Source organism: Sebastes umbrosus, chromosome 3 (genome assembly GCF_015220745.1).
Source record: "Sebastes umbrosus isolate fSebUmb1 chromosome 3, fSebUmb1.pri, whole genome shotgun sequence".
In the NCBI taxonomy this organism is placed as follows: domain Eukaryota; kingdom Metazoa; phylum Chordata; class Actinopteri; order Perciformes; family Sebastidae; genus Sebastes; species Sebastes umbrosus.
Window position 1 is genome coordinate 14,278,485 of NC_051271.1, and position 17,923 is coordinate 14,296,407.

The window sequence follows — 17,923 nt, forward strand, 5'->3', positions numbered from 1 at the left end:
TGTGAATAAACAAAGACCAATCTGAACAACAGGACAAACCAGAATCCACAATCCATCCTCACCACGAAAGATCTGTATGTTTTGGTAAATTATAGCTTTGCTATAGGCTCATTGGTTTCAACCGTAGTAGTCAGATTGAGGTTGCCTAATCAATCTGACAGCAGTGATTTACAACTGCACTGGAATAAATGCAGAGGATTTGCCACTTGACGTCCAAACAGAAAAACCCATTGAATAAATTCCAAAATGTTTTCAGCTCCACAACATTATGCTCAGAGGATTGTTTCAATTTGAAATGACAACTGTTAGAGATCTTGACAAGCTTTAAATTTGAATAATGAAATCTTTAAATCTGCATTTTGCACAGACTGGAACCATGCAGTATGGCTTGGTGAAAATAGATCTATATGGTATTGAAGATAACACTATATGATTCTCTTTGAAAATAACTGTATAATTGAACTGCATTCCAATGTTGTGCAGGTGTGCTCTAAACACTACATCACTTTTCTTAAGCTTTTAGTCATCTTATTCAATTGTTTTGAAACTATACATACATATTACAATTGGATAGCTCACTCCTTCAAATCCCAAACAAAATACTCTTTAATAAAGGATCTGTTGGGAATGTTCACTCAATATTGGTATATGGGTACCCGTTAGATCTAAGGATACATACTAGTGGAAGACTGCTATTAATGCCTTTGAGAGTGTACAAATGGATCTAAGCTTTTTAAAGATTCAGGATCTAGATCGAAGCCTTCGCTTCTCATTGTTGGGTAAATGCATGAGAAGAGTCTGATAAAATTAACCTTCAAAGGACTTAATTAAAGGCTAAATGCATTCAGTGTTACTGCTGTAATGTAGTGGTGTTGTATAAAAAGACTTGATTACTTTTGCAACTTGTGTCCATCAGTGGACACAAGTTGATGTCAGTATTCCGAACCTGCGCTGATCTTGGTAGTGATTGTGAAATTACGGCATAGCCTCAGCTTCACCAAATGCTTAACACTGGAATAGATCAGGAAAAACACTGTAACGGTTGTGTAAAGGGGTAATGTTGCATAAAATTAGCACATTACCGGCATGCAAAATGTGGCATTTAACTTTTAAGCTTATTTATAGCTTACCTCCCAACAAGAGAGAAACTAAGAGTACAGAATGAGAGAAAATATAGAAATACTGAAAAACAACTGTGGGGGGGCAAAATCAATACATGTCCTACAACATACCTTCTGTAAACTCCAGAGCAAGACCACTGTCCTAGCACTGTAGATCGATAGGTGTTGGCCTAAAGAAAGATCTGATGATGTTGTTTGTTGTACAGCATCCTGCATATTTGTGAACAACTATGTATTTATTTATTTATGTGCATCCAGACTGGCTTTTATTTCATTGAGTTTTCTTGCAGAGCAAAGCTAATTTCATCAGGAAATTGTTGAAAATAAATGCATTAGAATTCGAATGAGGGTACGTGGACTGCTGACAACCCACTTTGTTGTTCGTCATATTAATGTCTCCTGACTATGTTGTTTCTATGGGAACGACCAGGTGGAAAGAATTATGGCAGAGTAATTTTCTACAGACCGTGGGCTCCATATTCATTTCCCTTCCCATGTTGTACACATACTCACACTTTCCACATTTGCATACTAACATTTTGAAAGAGACGAGGTACCCCGTGTAAAGCGAGACCTGATTATTCTGCCTCGGTCAGAAACAATATAACTAGAGCTGATACGATCAGTCAATTATTTGATTAGTCGATCAAAAGTTAAAGTCATTCTTTAAGCGAAAATGCCATATATAAAAGTGGTTCCTACTTCTCAAGTATGAACTTCTGCTTGTAATTATAGTAAACTGAATATCTTTGGGATTTGGACTGTTGGTTGACCATAACAAAGAATTTGAAGATGTGGGCTCTGCATAACTGTGGTGGACTTCATTTTACCATTTTCTAATGTTTTATAGACCATTGATTAATTTATTTGAGAAAATAATTGAGACTAATGAATAATGAAAATAATTATTTGCAACATATTTTTGCAATATACAACACAAAAACAGGCATATTGTCACAGCATCCGATAGTAACGATGCCTTGAACGGCTCACAGTCTGTGCTGGTTTTCAAGACGCACTCAAAAACGCAACAGGTTGAAACTTTGAACCATTTATTGCACAAAAAGGGGATACAAATGTTGACAAAAATGGTTCCAAAACTTCTATTAACCTCAAAACACATCGAAAATAATAATAATACTAACAAACTGGTGGTAAACATTTAAATTAAAGTAGTTTAAAGTGACTATAAAGTCAGCACACCGACACACTGACAGCTGTTGTTGCCTGTTGGACTTGAGTTTGTCATTTTATGACTTGAGCATATTTTTATTGCGATTAATTGTGATTAATTATAGACAATCATGCGTTCAATCACAATACATTTTTTAAACAATTGACAACCCTAATTTGAACCTTCCTAAATACCTTTAAGCCTGGGTTGCTCATTTTGTATAGAGCAAACCTCACTGGCTTCTCCAGAGAGCAGGGTAGATCAGATCCAGTGCAGAGTACCCATCAATGTTTGATAGGAAATCTGAAGGCCTTGTTGGCATCAATTGAGCCTTCAAAGAAAGTTGTATAGTACATCTAACTCAATTACTCATTAGTTAATGAAACTTTTATCAATATTTTAACATATGAAAAGGTAATGAAGGTTGAAGTCATGAGTAAAGCAAGTAGAGAAGATCAAAGTAAGAGAGAGCAAAGTAAAGTAACAAAAGTAACTTTCCATATTCCGTAATGCTGTTTATTTCAAAGTAGTGGATTTCCTGTGTCTGTACTGTTTCATCTGGGCCACCCTCCCTCCACTCACTCGTCTCATGCCCTCTGTGTCCACAGGAACTGCTCAGTTGACTCAATTCAAAACCTTTTCAGATTTGACTGATGGTGTGATTTGCCACAAAACGCTTTTAGAGTGCAACAGTCAATTGAAAACTGTGCGTTTGGAGACCAAGTATAATGTGTTATTTATGTTATTTTTGTCTGTGCATTTTAGCCTTTCGTAGCTTCCTAATCCTGCAGAGAGTAAATGAACATTTAGAGGCAAATTATTTGCCTAATGCCTGATGCTTTGAAAAGGCCACTCGAGGAGGCAGAATTTTTAGTTGCCAAAATAAAACACTTTAAATGGATGGAAATGAGGTCCTGGAGCAGGGCCTGAGTGCTGATGAGATCCTTGAGAGAGAGAGAGAGAAGGCAAGCAGATTTCATGGATGCACAAGTGAATGAGGATTGGACCTTTTCTCAAAAACAAGCTTATAAAACCATCTTTTAATTCTTTGAAAGATAACGTACCTATTGAACTATGAAACCCTATCAACCTATAGTATGTGTTAATTGCTCACATCATATAGATGAGGTAGCAAAAACTAGACAAGACCAAAGACAATATGTCTGTGTGTTCTGAGAAATCAAATATACACCAGGCTACAGGGTATGGAACCATCCCGAAAAATAATTTCAATTGTCAGTGTAAACTGTCAATGATTACAGATATCATATGAAACTAGAAAACCTAAGGAATCCATTGGTAACAACCACGTCATGCTAGCTTGCTGGGAACGAGGCTAAATAACGCTCCAAAGTTAAGCTAAATTTTGGCGAGGAACATTTTTTTTTACCTTCGAGTCTCCCCTTCACAGATATGCCCACTTTATGATAATCACAAGCAGTTTTTTTGAATGCAGTATAAATGTGTTATTTTTGCCTATTCTAAATATGATGTGTTTGAATATTTCTACATGCTGGGGTCCCTAAACAGTTTTGGAATTGCATAAATTGGGTATCACTGTAAAGCTGAGACTTTTGCGGATCCAATGAGCCCAATTGTATCCATGTGTGATGATGTCACAGCCTCATAAAACTTCACAACCACAAACTAGAGACCTAGGGCATTCAGAGGATGGATGGCTTTCTTAGGTAGATTGACAATTAGGGGGTGTCTGAGCCGTTTCCAGAACAGAAGTGCTCGCCATCCAATCACGGACAAATGCAATTCTTGCATAAATCTCCAAATGTCAAAAGTTTTTAATATCAAATCACAGCATGGCTTTTTCTTTGGCGTTCCTCAAGGTCTTGGTGTTTTAATGCTGTATTTTGGAGGGATTATTAATCATTTTATATCAATTCCTGAGTGGTAAAAAGAAAATTGTTTAATTTAGCACCAAATCTGTGTAACAAATGGTATCAACCCAAAAATTGCTCCAACAACTTATGAAACATAAGTGAGCATGGGAATGGCCATCATATACTTCCATCATAATGTTCTAAACCCTTATACACTTTTACAATTTATTTTTAGTTAATTAATGTGTATTAATGCGTATGCCGTTACGTCAGTACGGAAAGCGACAATAAGAGAAATCAATAGTTACGGAGGCATGCGATTCCAAGGAATTGGACAACTACGAACTGATTCTCAACGGGAATGTTTATGTTTACCTTTGTTGTTGTCCTTGTTTTAGCTGCGTGTCTATTTCTGTGCATTTACTTTGAGAGAAACAAAAAACAGAGTCAAATTCCTTTTATGTGTTCACACTTACTTGGCCATTAAAAGCTAATTCTGATTCAAAGTGTGGGTTTTGAAAATGTACGACTTTGGCTTAGTCTTTGTTTTTGCCAGACAACCCTGTGTTTTTTGTGTTTTATTATTATTTTGCTGTGGCCCTCTGTGTCAAGATCCCTGCTGTGCCAACTTAGTGGTCTCAGAAGGAATGCTAATGTCCGTATGAACAAGGCCTAACCCCCCCCCCTCCCTACTCTCCACCATGGTCCATGGATTCGACCTGGGAACACAGAGATAAATCGGATGAAAGTAAAACATAGACTGCACCAATTTTTCAGTAGGACTGTCTAATTTTTCTACCAGCAAAAACTCATGCCAGCAGGGTAATTTCAAACCACATAAAAATTCTGCACATTTAAGTTTTAATGAGGTGGTCAGAGTGCAAAAGTTGTTAATGGGGAGTTTCCTCCTTTTTCCAACTAAAACACTGCAAAAGAGACATTCATAAGAAGTTGTTGAAAGAAGAGATTTGAGGCAGTGAAAGGTTTGAATGTATGACGCATTTGAATGAAAGATCTAAACTTTCATATTGTTTTTCCCTTTCAAAACATGTTTCCACTTTCAAACCTTGACTTTTGATTCAAAGCATATCTTTTCATAGCCTTGACTATAGACCATGGTGTTAATATCCTTAGCTTTTACAATGTCCTTTTTACCTTTTTCAAATGAAAGAAACAACTCCTACCTCTGCAGTTCACGTCCTCCAAAGTGCATTCGTGGGTGTGTTAAGCATGTACTGCATACTATACATGTAAGTGAATATGTCATTTTAAGTTGCTGTTCTACAACATTTGTGCACACTTTTCATGAGAAACAGCCATGACCTGAATGTTGTAAACAGCAATAATCTTGCCTTGAAGGTTAATGGCAGTGATAAATATTTACCCCCAAAAATGTTTCTGCTGTGGGAGTTGGAATATGGCACCATGCACCTTGGATTATTTCCCACACAGCTGCACATTCTGATCATTAAACCGAAGGGAAGGGAGTTCATCCGTGATAAATGCATGTGTTCTGACAGCAATGAACTGCTGAACTGCTCAATATAATGGTTCATGTCCCACTGACTACTCAGCTCCAAAAACATGGCTTGTGTAATGCACTATAATGTGAGTGTGCGGTTGCATTATAAAAGTGAGTTAAAGGATGGAAAATTGTCTAAATAAGTGATTTTTCATTTTCACTTTATCATGTCACAGTCGGTTTGTGCTAGAAAAAACATGTATGCTGGTCTCAAGTATGTTTTTTTCTATTTCATTTTTTAAAACAAAATGCCAGTTTACTTTTGTGAAATGGCGTATCAGTGGTTTCAGTGCATATGTTTATATATCTAGGTCCTCTGGATCTCACTTATTACTGAATGATTGGAATTACATTTTATAATGTATCATTTTATACAAATGATGTATGATTATATAGCTACCAGCGGCCAAGGCCATCCTTGGGCTTCACAAAGCCGAGCAAATTCACTTCAGCAGGTTAAATTCTGTCTGAAGGAGTGAGACGAATCACACTCTTGTTTCTTCATTACAATGTATGCAGCATTTCAATAATAATTGCACTCTCAAAGTCACACCTTTTGCTTTCCTTTTATTAGATGTGAAAGGAACTTGTGCTTAGGGAGCTGTGTTAATATATCTGTGTTAGTATATCTGTGACTGTTTATTTGTTGTATTTCCATTGTGGGATATATTCTGGAGCATTATTTGTGGGGGGTTCACGTTTACGATTATGTCTGGATGATGTTTATGTTTGGATGATGCTGGTGTATTGTGCTAATAGATGATGGTGGGCTAACATGTCAGAATGTTTGTTTTGTTGTTAGTTAATGTGTCTGAATAATCCCATGAGGGATGGGTTATGTAAATGACCGGACACGAAAATAAATTATTCATTCATTCATTCATTGTTGTGTACGTTCACGACTATGTGCAGGATGTCTCTACTGAGTTTAATCAAGATTGTTTTAAGACAACTTGAGTTATAGCCTATTTCCTGCTAAGCCCCGCCTCCTTTTTTATTGATGGCGGCCATGTTTTTGGACTAATCTTGCCCATTTGTAATAAAATTGTGTATCTCCGTCCCCTCAAGGCTGTGTAATAAATGTGTTATTGATTGGTGTTTTTGAAATCCAAAAGGTTCTATTCACGTTACTGTTTTGTAGCAAAAGAAATCCATCATGGTGGCCTTTATTGTCCAAGAGGCTTTTTTGTAGAGCACATCCCTTCAAGGTTTAAACTCTAATGACAATGTGACACTCGTAGTGATGAACCCACAGAGCTTTAAAGCACATTTCAGCTCATTGTTTAGCTCTCCGGCTCGCAACTTTACTCTTTTGGTTCACTCTCACAGCTATCATAGCGTCGTTTTCTGCAACAGATGGCATTCTTCAGTGAAAAAGATCTAAAAACTCACTGTACACCTGCTCTGCACCAAACTCAGACAGACACAGTTGGCAACTAGCTTGTGAACATAGTGAAGCATTTTGCAGCTAAAGAGCCAGATATTTCCCTCTGGAATCTGTGGAGATCAAAAAAAAGTTAAAGGAGAGTAAATATTGGACATACATTCAACAGGTGAATGAAAACACAACCCCAAATGAATGAGAATGTTGCTCCGTAACTGCTGGATGTGTTTGCCAACAAAATTCACCATAGGATATCAACTTAAAAAGGTCAATGTTGTGCTCATAACTTGTTTCCGCTGAGATGCTTCTGAAACTCTCACTGCCACTACAATTACAACAAAATAATCCAACGCTATTGTACAATTAAGAATCATCAAATGTACTTCAATTATTACATTGCAAATGCATTTAAATGTGTAAACAAAATTAAGTTTATTGTTTTAAGTAGCACTAAAATAAGTATATCCATGCTGGTGACAATGATTTTGTCAGGTGATTTAACCATTGCAATGAATACAGGCTAAGCTATTATGACCCTGCTATACTTATCAATTTAAAAACCATTCGGCAACAATGGACTTAAATTGCTCCCTTGTCCACATCACTTTCATGCTCTGGACACTGTAAAAACCTACACACAGTATTAATGGCTAACCCCTGCAAAAGAGATGGTACCAGACAATACTAAGGCATTTTGGTTGGGTCCTGGTTGTAACAAGAAATAATCATAATGCAGTATCATGTCAACATGTTGTACAGTCCAGTAGGACAAGAACACATTTCTTTTTGCCCTTCGATATCAAGTGAAGTCAAGTTTATTTTTTATAGCCCAATATGACATGTGAAGTGTCAATGGGCTCAACAGACCTGCGTCAACAACCGTTCCTGATCCAGCCTAAGCTCTATAACAGGACAAGGAATATCTCTCCACCAAAAACACAGGAAACCAAAATAAATGGGAATAAACTTGAGAGAGGCAATTCAGAGAGAAATCCTCCGTCCTTCGACAAACCAGAGTCTACTCTAGGTAGGAAGTAGTAACAACAATTTAACTAGATAACAACAGCAAGTCCAATTTAGATATACAAAGACTAAATGCAATACAATAGTTCTACTTTCCTGAACTATGGATGCTTTTTAGTTCCACATAAATTAGAAAGTTGTCCACAAACAGAAAAGACTCCTCGATGGCAGCTGGAAGTTTGTTTCAAAGAAAGTGTCCGCAGTAAGAAATGGCTCTATTTGCTGAGGTTTTTGTCTTAGTTCTTGAGATAATGAGGAAACCCTTCTGCTGAGATAGAACAGCACCTGAAGGAGCGCAGAGAGTTATAAGGTTAGTTAAGGATGGTGTGGCAAGATCATTTGCTATTGTACACAATAGAAGGAGCACTTTAAAATCCAATCTTTCATCAGTAAGAGTCGATGCTTGGACACTAAGACTGGAACCATTAATGCATCCTTGTTTTTTTTAATAGAACGGCATTTAAGCTAGAGGAAAGAAAATTCTAAAAGTTAAGTTTGGAAGTAACAGCTTTCTCCTCTCTCTTTCTCTTGCTTTCTTTTCTAAACAAAAGTAATTTTTCTTTGTCTGTAAGATGAAGGCAGATATAGAAAGATGTTAACTTCTATTCCGGGGAGATTGGTCAGTATAACACTGTGAGAAGATATAGATTTGTTATCTAATACATGCTTTTCTATACTATCTCTCTTTCTGGCAGTTTTGTAAATCAATGAACAGGACTGGCAATATGAAAGTTTAGACACATTTCAATTTCAGTTGTTTTTATTAATAAATAGGGCTGTCAAAGTTACCATGATAATGCGTTGATGCAAATTTGTTTTAAAGCCACTAATTTATATAACGCATTAACACAACTTCTGATTTTTGATTAACCTAAAAAACAAAAAACTATTAAAATCTGATAAGCCGCTGATCTTTTGGTAGTTTTTTAGCAAGCTCAGTTAGCTAGAGTGAAGATACTGGCATCATATGAAACTAGAAAATCTAAGGAATCCATTGGTACCGTCAATGTCATACTAGCATGTCACGCAGGAGGCTAAATAGCGCTACCAATTTGCGCTAAATTTTGGCAAGGAAAAACTGTCATTGCCATTTTCAAAGGGATCCCTTGACCTCTGACCTCAAGATATGTGAATGAAAATGGGTTCTATGGGTACCCACGAGTCTCCCCTTTACAGACATGCCAACTTTATGATAATCACGTGCAGTTTGGGGCAAGTCATAGTCAAGTCAGCACACTGACACACTGACAGCTGTTGTTGCCTGTTGGGCTTGACTTTGCTATGTTATGATTTGAACATATTTTTTATGCTAATGCAGTACCTGGGAGGGTTTCTGGACAGTATTTGTCATTGTTTTGTGTTGTTAATTGATTTCCAATAATAATATACACACATTTGCATTACTCCCATGTTGATAAGAGTATTAAATACTTGACAAATCTCCCTTTAAGGTACATTGGTAAGGTAAGGTGGTTGCTATGGAACATACACTAGCAGCTCGTATATATTTTTTTTTCATCACAGGCTAGTATTATATTGATTTCACTATTTGTCTCTTAATTACATTATATGTACGTTGTCATCTATTGTGCAACCACTGAGAAACTGGTCTGCGTCAGTAGGATGGCTTTCAGCTAAACCCACTCCATAGAAAGTTAACCTTCAATGTTTCCATTTTGTCGCTGGTTTTAACAGCTAACTTTAATTGCTTTGAATCTGTAACCTCTTCCGTGTTGGCGGAAGCGATCCCCCCCTTGACCCTGTTGCTAAGCAACCATGACAACACATTAGTCTAATGTCGTTTTCTCAGGAGTGATACTGAAAGTGCAAAGGAATTGAACATCATAGCCATGGTATGTTGGTATTATATCACAGCTATGAACCAAACCAATCAGAATGCTTGATTTGAGCTACCCGTTTTATAATATACAGTATATTATTGTGAAATAATGCTGCATCGAAGGGAAAGGGACTTGGAAAAAGGGATCTGTCAGCTACCATACTACAATGGTGTTGTACGAAGTGTCAAATTGTTATTATCTAAGATAAAACATATATGTTCACTTACATGTTTCTGTAGGTTTTCATTGTATATTATACAGCCTTTACAACACGTTTGGCTCTGGTTGTGTTTTTCAGTTACGCTCCCTCAGACAGCCTCTGTGGGCAGAGTGTGCATCATGTTCAATTGCAGTAACCCGCGCTCCTCTAACACATCTGTCAGGTTGCTGCTGAGCCTTTCAGGAAAAGAGCCGGCTTGTTGTGAAACATAGAAGGACAAAAATAGGGAATGTCTTGGCTGACAAGTAGTGAAGGTTAAATAGGGTAATGTTGTATTTCAGAAGTAACTTAAAGGACCAGTGTGTATCATTTAGGGGGATCTATTGGCTGAAATGGAATATAATATTAATAAGAATGTTTTTTTTAGTGTATAATAACCTGAAAATATGAGTTTTCGTTACCTTAGAATGAGCCGTTTATATCTACATAGCGAGCAGGTCCTCTCTTCACGGACCCGACGCAATGTTTCTACAGTAGCACAGAGCAGACAAACCACTCTGTTAACTGTGGTTTGTCCTGCTTGGGCCTGAGTCCATAACATTACTCTCTCCAGAGCGTCTTTCCAAGAAAAGGAAATGAAAAAGAGAGAATAGTGTCCAAGGCTTTTGTTTTAGTCACTTTATTAAGTTGGTATTGGGTACATTTTGGTGCTATAAATAACATGACATTTGTGTGTGCTATATTGCTCTGCATGAGCTAATTAATTTTGATCTGATTTGAAAGGAAGGGGAATATTAAGTTTCCTCTTTTTTATGTTTATTTACCAATGACTCACAAAAAAGTGACATTAATTAAAGATATAATTCTACCGCTTTCAGTTCATGGAGTTAGCCAAAGGCACTTGTATACTGTTTACAATTGTACACCCATTTAACGTAACACTACAGCTCTTCTGCAATGACTAAGGGATTTTGTTTTTCTTTGGAAGCCACAGTTTAACCGAGCTGTCCAAAAAAAAATTAAGCTACACCAGAAAATGTCACTTTAAGATCTAATTCTTAACTTCAAATGTTTTTCCTTCATTTTTTACCTAATTATCTTATGAAATGCAGCAGGTTTTCCAGTAAAAATTAATTAGTTTTACTTCTAACAGGTTGCTTTTTTTTTTCCTTTTTAGAAGTGAATGGAATGTGTTTGGGCTGTAGTTTCAAAAAAGCAGCCAGTGCTGGTCGTGACATATTTCCAAGCATTTCGAAAGAAATCAAGTGATCAATAGAGCTACAACAAAATGGCTTTAACAAAGTAGTGACATGGGTTGGCATATTCAGCTATTGCATTATACTTGAAATGAATATCAGAAACTATCCAAGGGCATCCAGTGTCTAAACACACTGACAAATAATTTAAATGATCCCTAGGTACCTAACAAATGTTTTAAAAGTAAGTATTTTTTTCCAAATTGAACTGTCTTTATGGCTGTTGTAAAAGAACATGGCCAAAATCATGACAGGCGGACGTGGGCGATATATAGACAAAATGCACTTTATCCCAATGTTTATCAAAGTATTCAAAATATGAGGTAGTAGGTCAAAAGTTTGTTCCGTAAAGTCAGATAGTTTTTCTGTTAATGTTGTATTTTTTTAGTTTTTTTGGACAGTAGTGTGGAGACAAATAGGAAATGTGGAGAGAGAGAGAGAGAAATGACATGCTACAAACGTGCCTGGCTGCCCCTTGGATGTAAAATCTGGTAATTTGACTAAACTTGACATCAAACACTAATTCTCTGATGTTACATCTCTGTGGTGCAACTAAACATTGAGACAACTTTAGTGTCATACTAACTAGTTTCAACACATCATTTAGTGCAGACTTTGCACCCTAATTTACATATAGCTGGTGCAACAGGCTTCTGGTGTCAAAGTCCTGCGGTGTGTCCACCCACCATCCACCCTGACCACATTGACTAGCTTGTGGTTCATTTCATTTATGTTTCCCGACAAAATGTTTTTGAGAAAACAAAAAAAGTAGTATGTAAACTTCATTTCTGACAGTATTGAGACTCAATAAACAGAACTATGAACAATCCTGATGAGAACTTTGTTACACTAGCACCATGCTATATTGAGAGATTAAGAGATATACTATTGCATTATCATCCAGCCCTAATGTCAAGTCAGTATAGCTATACAAGCATGTTTCAGATTTGGTTTAGTGATGGTTGACGATGGATCTTTATATGCCATGCTTTCCTGGTTTAAACTTAAAACCATCTGTCCCTGTTTGTTCAGATCTTTTGACCGTGAGGAATAAAAACATTACTGCAAGAGACCAGACAGATGGGAAACAATATCACACTAGAAAAAAGTAACAGAGACGCAGACAAAGAACACAAGAAAAAAAAAAGGGGCAGAGAGTAATGGCGAGCAGAAGAAATACACATGGTAAAGCTGTCCTGGCACACCAGACAGATGAAGTAGACCGAGCTCACAAGAGACTAGTGTGAAGAGACTGGCATTAAAGCCCTCCACCACATGCCACCACAAATTCTGCCTCCGGACAACAAGACAGAGGAAACGGCGACCATAAATAAATGTGGCCTGGTCTCTTAAACTGTGTTTGTGTGTGTGTCACACATGAACCGCATATTTGTGTGTGTGGTTGCGTCTGTTGAGTGACATTGGAGTGAGTGTTTGAGCGGGAGGGCATGTGTTAAGATGTGTCACTGCTGCATGCACCCACTTGCGTACATATTTGCGTCTTTAAGTATGTGTGCACATGATGTGTTTGTGTCCACGCTAAAACCCCCAGATAAAAATTTCTAGGTGGCCATAAAACAAAGCATAGAATTATATGATAAAATAATAGGGAATGTAAGGGTATGTCAGAGGTGTAAAACCTATCCACTAAAAGATCGATAACTCCAGCAAATTTATGTGAAAGCTAAACTTTTGCTTCCTCGCTCCAATCTTTCTTCTACCGACACTGTTGTTTAAATTACAAGAGCAAAGGGGCACATAAAAAAATACAACACTACTATTCAAGACCAGGCACCCCGGTGACTGGTAATTCAACTTATTGACATCTATCATCACAGGGGAGACTGTGTATAATACACAAAGCTCCAACAAACACTTACAAACCGACAGCAATCCAACTAAATAGAGGAAGACTGGGGTGTTTCAACTTCTCCGTCCATTGCTTTATCACTGAAAATGTTGCAGCGGTGGTGGCGTTTATAAAAAGCAGGTGGCACGGGCAGCTGTTGTTTGTTGTCCTTAAGGTTCTCTTCTCATGGTCAGTAATATGAGCAGTCCTCACTGCAAGGTAAGACACAGAGTGCAGTGTAAAGGCAAAATGTAGTATAAGTTCAAGCCACTAACATTTGCTAGGTGGCAGGAAAGCAGTGTGAAATTTGAAAAATAAAGCAGTGAGTCTACTACAGACCTTTTTAATAATAATAATAATAATAATAATAATAATAATAATAATAATAATAATAATAATAATAATAACTTTGTTTATATAGTACTTTTAAAACTGGAAAACAAGGACAAATAAAAGATAGCAGGAGACCAGTCAAATACAAAATCACAGTCAACAAATACAAATAACACATAAAACAGCAAGGAGGCAGTGAGTTTTCTAGTCTAAGTTCCTCATGTAAGCTGTTTCAAAGGGTTGGAGCTAACAGCAAATGCCCGGATACGTTTGGTCCTCAGACTTGACGGGGAAAAGCCAACAGGGCCTTGTCAGACCTCCGTCTACAGACTGGTACCTGAGGATTTAGAATTTAAAAGGATTTAGTTTTGGAGGGGGGTAAGCTGAAAGAATTTCTGTCATCAAATCCTTAATCGCAATTATTGATTATTAATTACATCGCAGTGTCGATGCTAAAAGATATAGTGCAGCCCTCGACCAAAGTCCCCGCTAGCGTTTCATCAAATGTTACACCACACACCAGGTGTAAAGCACATTCCTAACCGGGCCACCGGAGCAGACACTGGGGACATATAGATTTCAGTGGCATTTGAAATACGATTTGGTTATTGAAAAGCGTGACTAACCATTTCAAATAGCTCTTATAATATACTCAATATTTTTTTCGGACCAAGTTTAACCTTATACACTAAATTGTGTTAAATTTTGAGATTTGTCTTACTTTTAAATTAGTCTAAGTTTAAACTTCTGTTTAATAAGTCGTTAGGAATATCCCTCTATTATATAGCACTGGGGGTGTAAAGGTACACAGAAGTCATGGTTTGCTTCATACCCCAGTTTAGTCACGGTTTGTTGCGAGTTCAGTACAGCAGAAAAAAAAATGCATCGGGATACGTTTTCTTTTCATTTATTTTGAACAGACAGTAGTGCAAGTGTCAAAGCCAGACACAATCCTCCTGCTGGGGACTCAGGTAACATTTTGCCCGCTGGCAACTTTGGTAAACAATTTTCATTGTAAAAAATAAGGAACATTTCAAACACTGAACAAACACTTTCCCAAAAGGCAACAGGTCAAAACAGGCTATAAACCTGAGAAGCATATCTTATGCTATGAAATTGAAAAGATTAGGAGGGATGCCATCAAATATTCACATTCCCATAACAGTTAGCCTACAATGGTGGAGCAACGCCGACACACAATTGTTTTATACACAACTCTCTCCGTTGCTATTGTAGCTGAACCCAAATTTTTCCCAAACAGCTGGCGGGTCCTCCATTTCATCTACGCTTTAGTGACTGAATTGCAATCAGCTTGTTGTGCTAAATGTTGCTAATGGTGTATGGCTAAAACTTTCCAGATGGAACTCACGCTTGTGAACTTTGGGTCTGCATTATGTGCATCTGTCAACATATACCGTGTGTTCTGCGTGCACCGAAGAGAGAGAGAGATTGTGTGGACGAGAGAGAGAATGTATGGACTGAAGTGTAGACGTGATACAAAACTTTCGTTGATTATGAACCCTAATGTTACTGTATAATTCTCCGGTTTATCAGTGAAGTTAAGAACTAGCCTGCAGACAGGATTCTCTACTAACAGTGACAAACCGAGTGACAGCTGATTCATGTGATCCGGGTCCAACGTAGGTTGAACGTGCATTGCCTGGTTTGTGTTATACGTCTCATACAGTATATGAAATGTCTGTGTTGCCACTGGGCTGCATTTTTATAAACTATGATAGTCTGATCATGAGTCGCATCTCTCACCCGCGTACAAGTTCTTGTACTCAGAACTGAAGTTACATCCAGCAACTACTATTTTTCTTTTTAGTTGATTTTGTTGATTTTCTTTTCTTTTGCGGTGGCCAGCAGAAGCACTGTCTCCGTTATAGGCCATACGTGCGCCAGTAACAAAGGCAAAAAGACAACAAATCAAAACAGCAAAGTTCATGGTAGCTACTGGCCACCGCATCTGCAAAAAATCAGTGTGAGCACACCTGCTCCTAAATGCACTTGACAGTTCACACACATGTATTATTAGTCGCAATTATGAGTGAAACGCTCGCACTGTTTAGCACTACTATATAGCTCAAAATGTATGGTATTATGAAGTTTGTATAGACACAGAGCCAGATAGAGGATGTCTACTTCCAGGTGTTTACCTTGAGTCTCCCACAGCATGTAGTCTTCTATTTCCTACTCTCTGCCTTCTGAATGAGCAAAATCGTTCAGACAAAATGGAGATACAGAGAGGTTAAATTGGAGAGTAGCAAAGAGTGTGTGTCTGTATGCAAGGGGAGGATACAGTCGGTGCGTAGGCCCTGATTTCCATAGCATGACTCACTGCTGCAGTCTGAAGGGTCAGTTAAAGGTCTGGATGCAAAATTCAATGACTGTGTATGTGACAGAAATCATCCTTCTGTCTGGTGGAAGGCTAGGAGCTGACAGCAAAGCCTATTAGTGCTCCACCAAGCCGTAGGGCCGGGTGTTCATTTATGTGTAAGTGCGTGTGTGCTTTTGTATGTGCTTGCATACATATGCATGTGGTGTGGTAAAGATTTGTGTCCCATTATGTTCTAACATGTGAGTAAAAGCACATACTGCATTGTGACAAATGAGGGAGAAATGTTGTGCTTGTCGTGGACTGTTTTTTATTTGGAAAAAGCTTTATTTCTTTAAGGGCAGATGAAGTATATTTCAACAGATTGCCCTGGGGTATATTTTGTAGTCAACACATTGGTCTCTGTGCCACAGCTTAGAATATTTCATTGATAAATCTCTACATAGTTGCATCAAACTCACCCAATGTCTACTATTTCTTTTTATATGACTCTTTGAACATGTTTTGTCCTGTGTGTGTGTATATGTGTGTGTGTGTGTGTGTTTGTGTGATAAATCTTGGCCTCATCATCTTTCAACATAAAAACACACAGTATAGCCAGCTAACTGTCCTCTAGACTGTATGTCATGCACAAGCCTGGATTAAAGTGCTGGTTCTCTTTTTCACATTGTCTGAAATGAAAGGGACATGATATTGCATGCTACCGACAGCACCGAGCACTTAGCATGTTTTGGCTGTCAGAGTCTTGATAGCTGGAAGCAGAAGTAGATGGGGTGAGTGCTTCTCAACATTTTTGGCCCCATGAAAACAGTTCAACAACTCTGACATATTATATCTTAAATTGCTTGCATGTTCCATGGCTCCTATCCAGCTCTGGGCCCCCTGGCTGTTAAGAACGACTGATTTTGTCTAAAAATGGTCATGCTCAGCTTTTCATGATGTGCATTGAAGGGATGCAGTGCTCACAACTCCTAATTCCACCACCCGTAGGGATAGGAATTAGGGTAGGGTTGGGTGATTGAATGAAATGTGTTTTACGATGGCCTGCAGCTATAACAGGGCGTGTGATTATCATAAAGTGGGCATGTCTGTAAAGGGAAGACTCATGGGTACCCATAGAACCCATTTTCATTCACATATCTTGAGGTCAGAGGTCAAGGGACCCCTTTGAAAATGGTTATGCCAGTTTTTGCTCACCAACATTTAGCGCAAGTTTGGAGTGTTATTTAGGTTTTCTGGTTTAATTTGATACCAACATCTTCACTCTAGCTTTAAATCTGAGCCCCGCTACAACCGCCGAAAAATAGATTGTGTTAATGCGTTAAAGAAATTAGTGGCGTTAAACAGCCCCTGGCGCTGACGGCCCTACTTTACATCTATATATGCATGTATAAATTTTGTGTCATTGTCATTCATACACTGTTAAGAAAACTTTACTGCAGGTGCTAACTAGAAATTCAAATGACAAATGCTTCCAGATTGTATGTAATATTTTCAAAAAGTTAAAGCAATGCATCTTCACCAAATTCCTATTCTTACTTTCTTTAGCAGCATGAGTCATTGTCTGGGGAGTGTGCAGCATGTACATAATAATTCCATCTGTAATCACATGTTGAGGCACACTTTCTGTATCTATAATGTACACAAAAAACACAGTACTTAATAAATCATAGTCTTCTCCTTTTCTTATCCTAATGCATCAGTGAGCCAAACAAAAGATTAGTAGACCCATCGGCCACTGTCCATTCCAGACAGAAAAGATAAATGAATGGGACAAAGCGTTTCAGGGCTTAACCTTTAGACTAACGAGTGTAAATAACAGGAGAAATATCTCTTCAGAGGTTGAAAATTATTAATGTAAAGGCCTGATTATGGCATAACAAGGGCAGAGCTACGCTACTGATATGGGAGCAATAAATTATAATTACCCTACTAATGTGGAAGGGTGGAACAAATTACCACGCCAACCATATACACTCAAATATTTGAGATTGTCCACATTCAAAGCCATCGCATGCGGAACAAAATCAATGTTTAGCATTTTATAAATACATTTCACTCGTTAATTTATAAAGTTTCACCTCAAT

At 37.8% G+C, this 17,923-nt stretch overlaps 1 long non-coding RNA gene across 1 annotated transcript; it reads left to right on the forward strand.

Moving 5' to 3' along the window:
- The first annotated feature begins 836 nt into the window (after positions 1–836).
- LOC119485758 lies at positions 837–9,131 on the forward strand. Its single transcript, XR_005206361.1, has 2 exons — positions 837–871; positions 8,994–9,131. It is a non-coding gene; the product is annotated as an uncharacterized LOC119485758 (long non-coding RNA).
- The last annotated feature ends 8,792 nt before the right edge of the window (positions 9,132–17,923 follow it).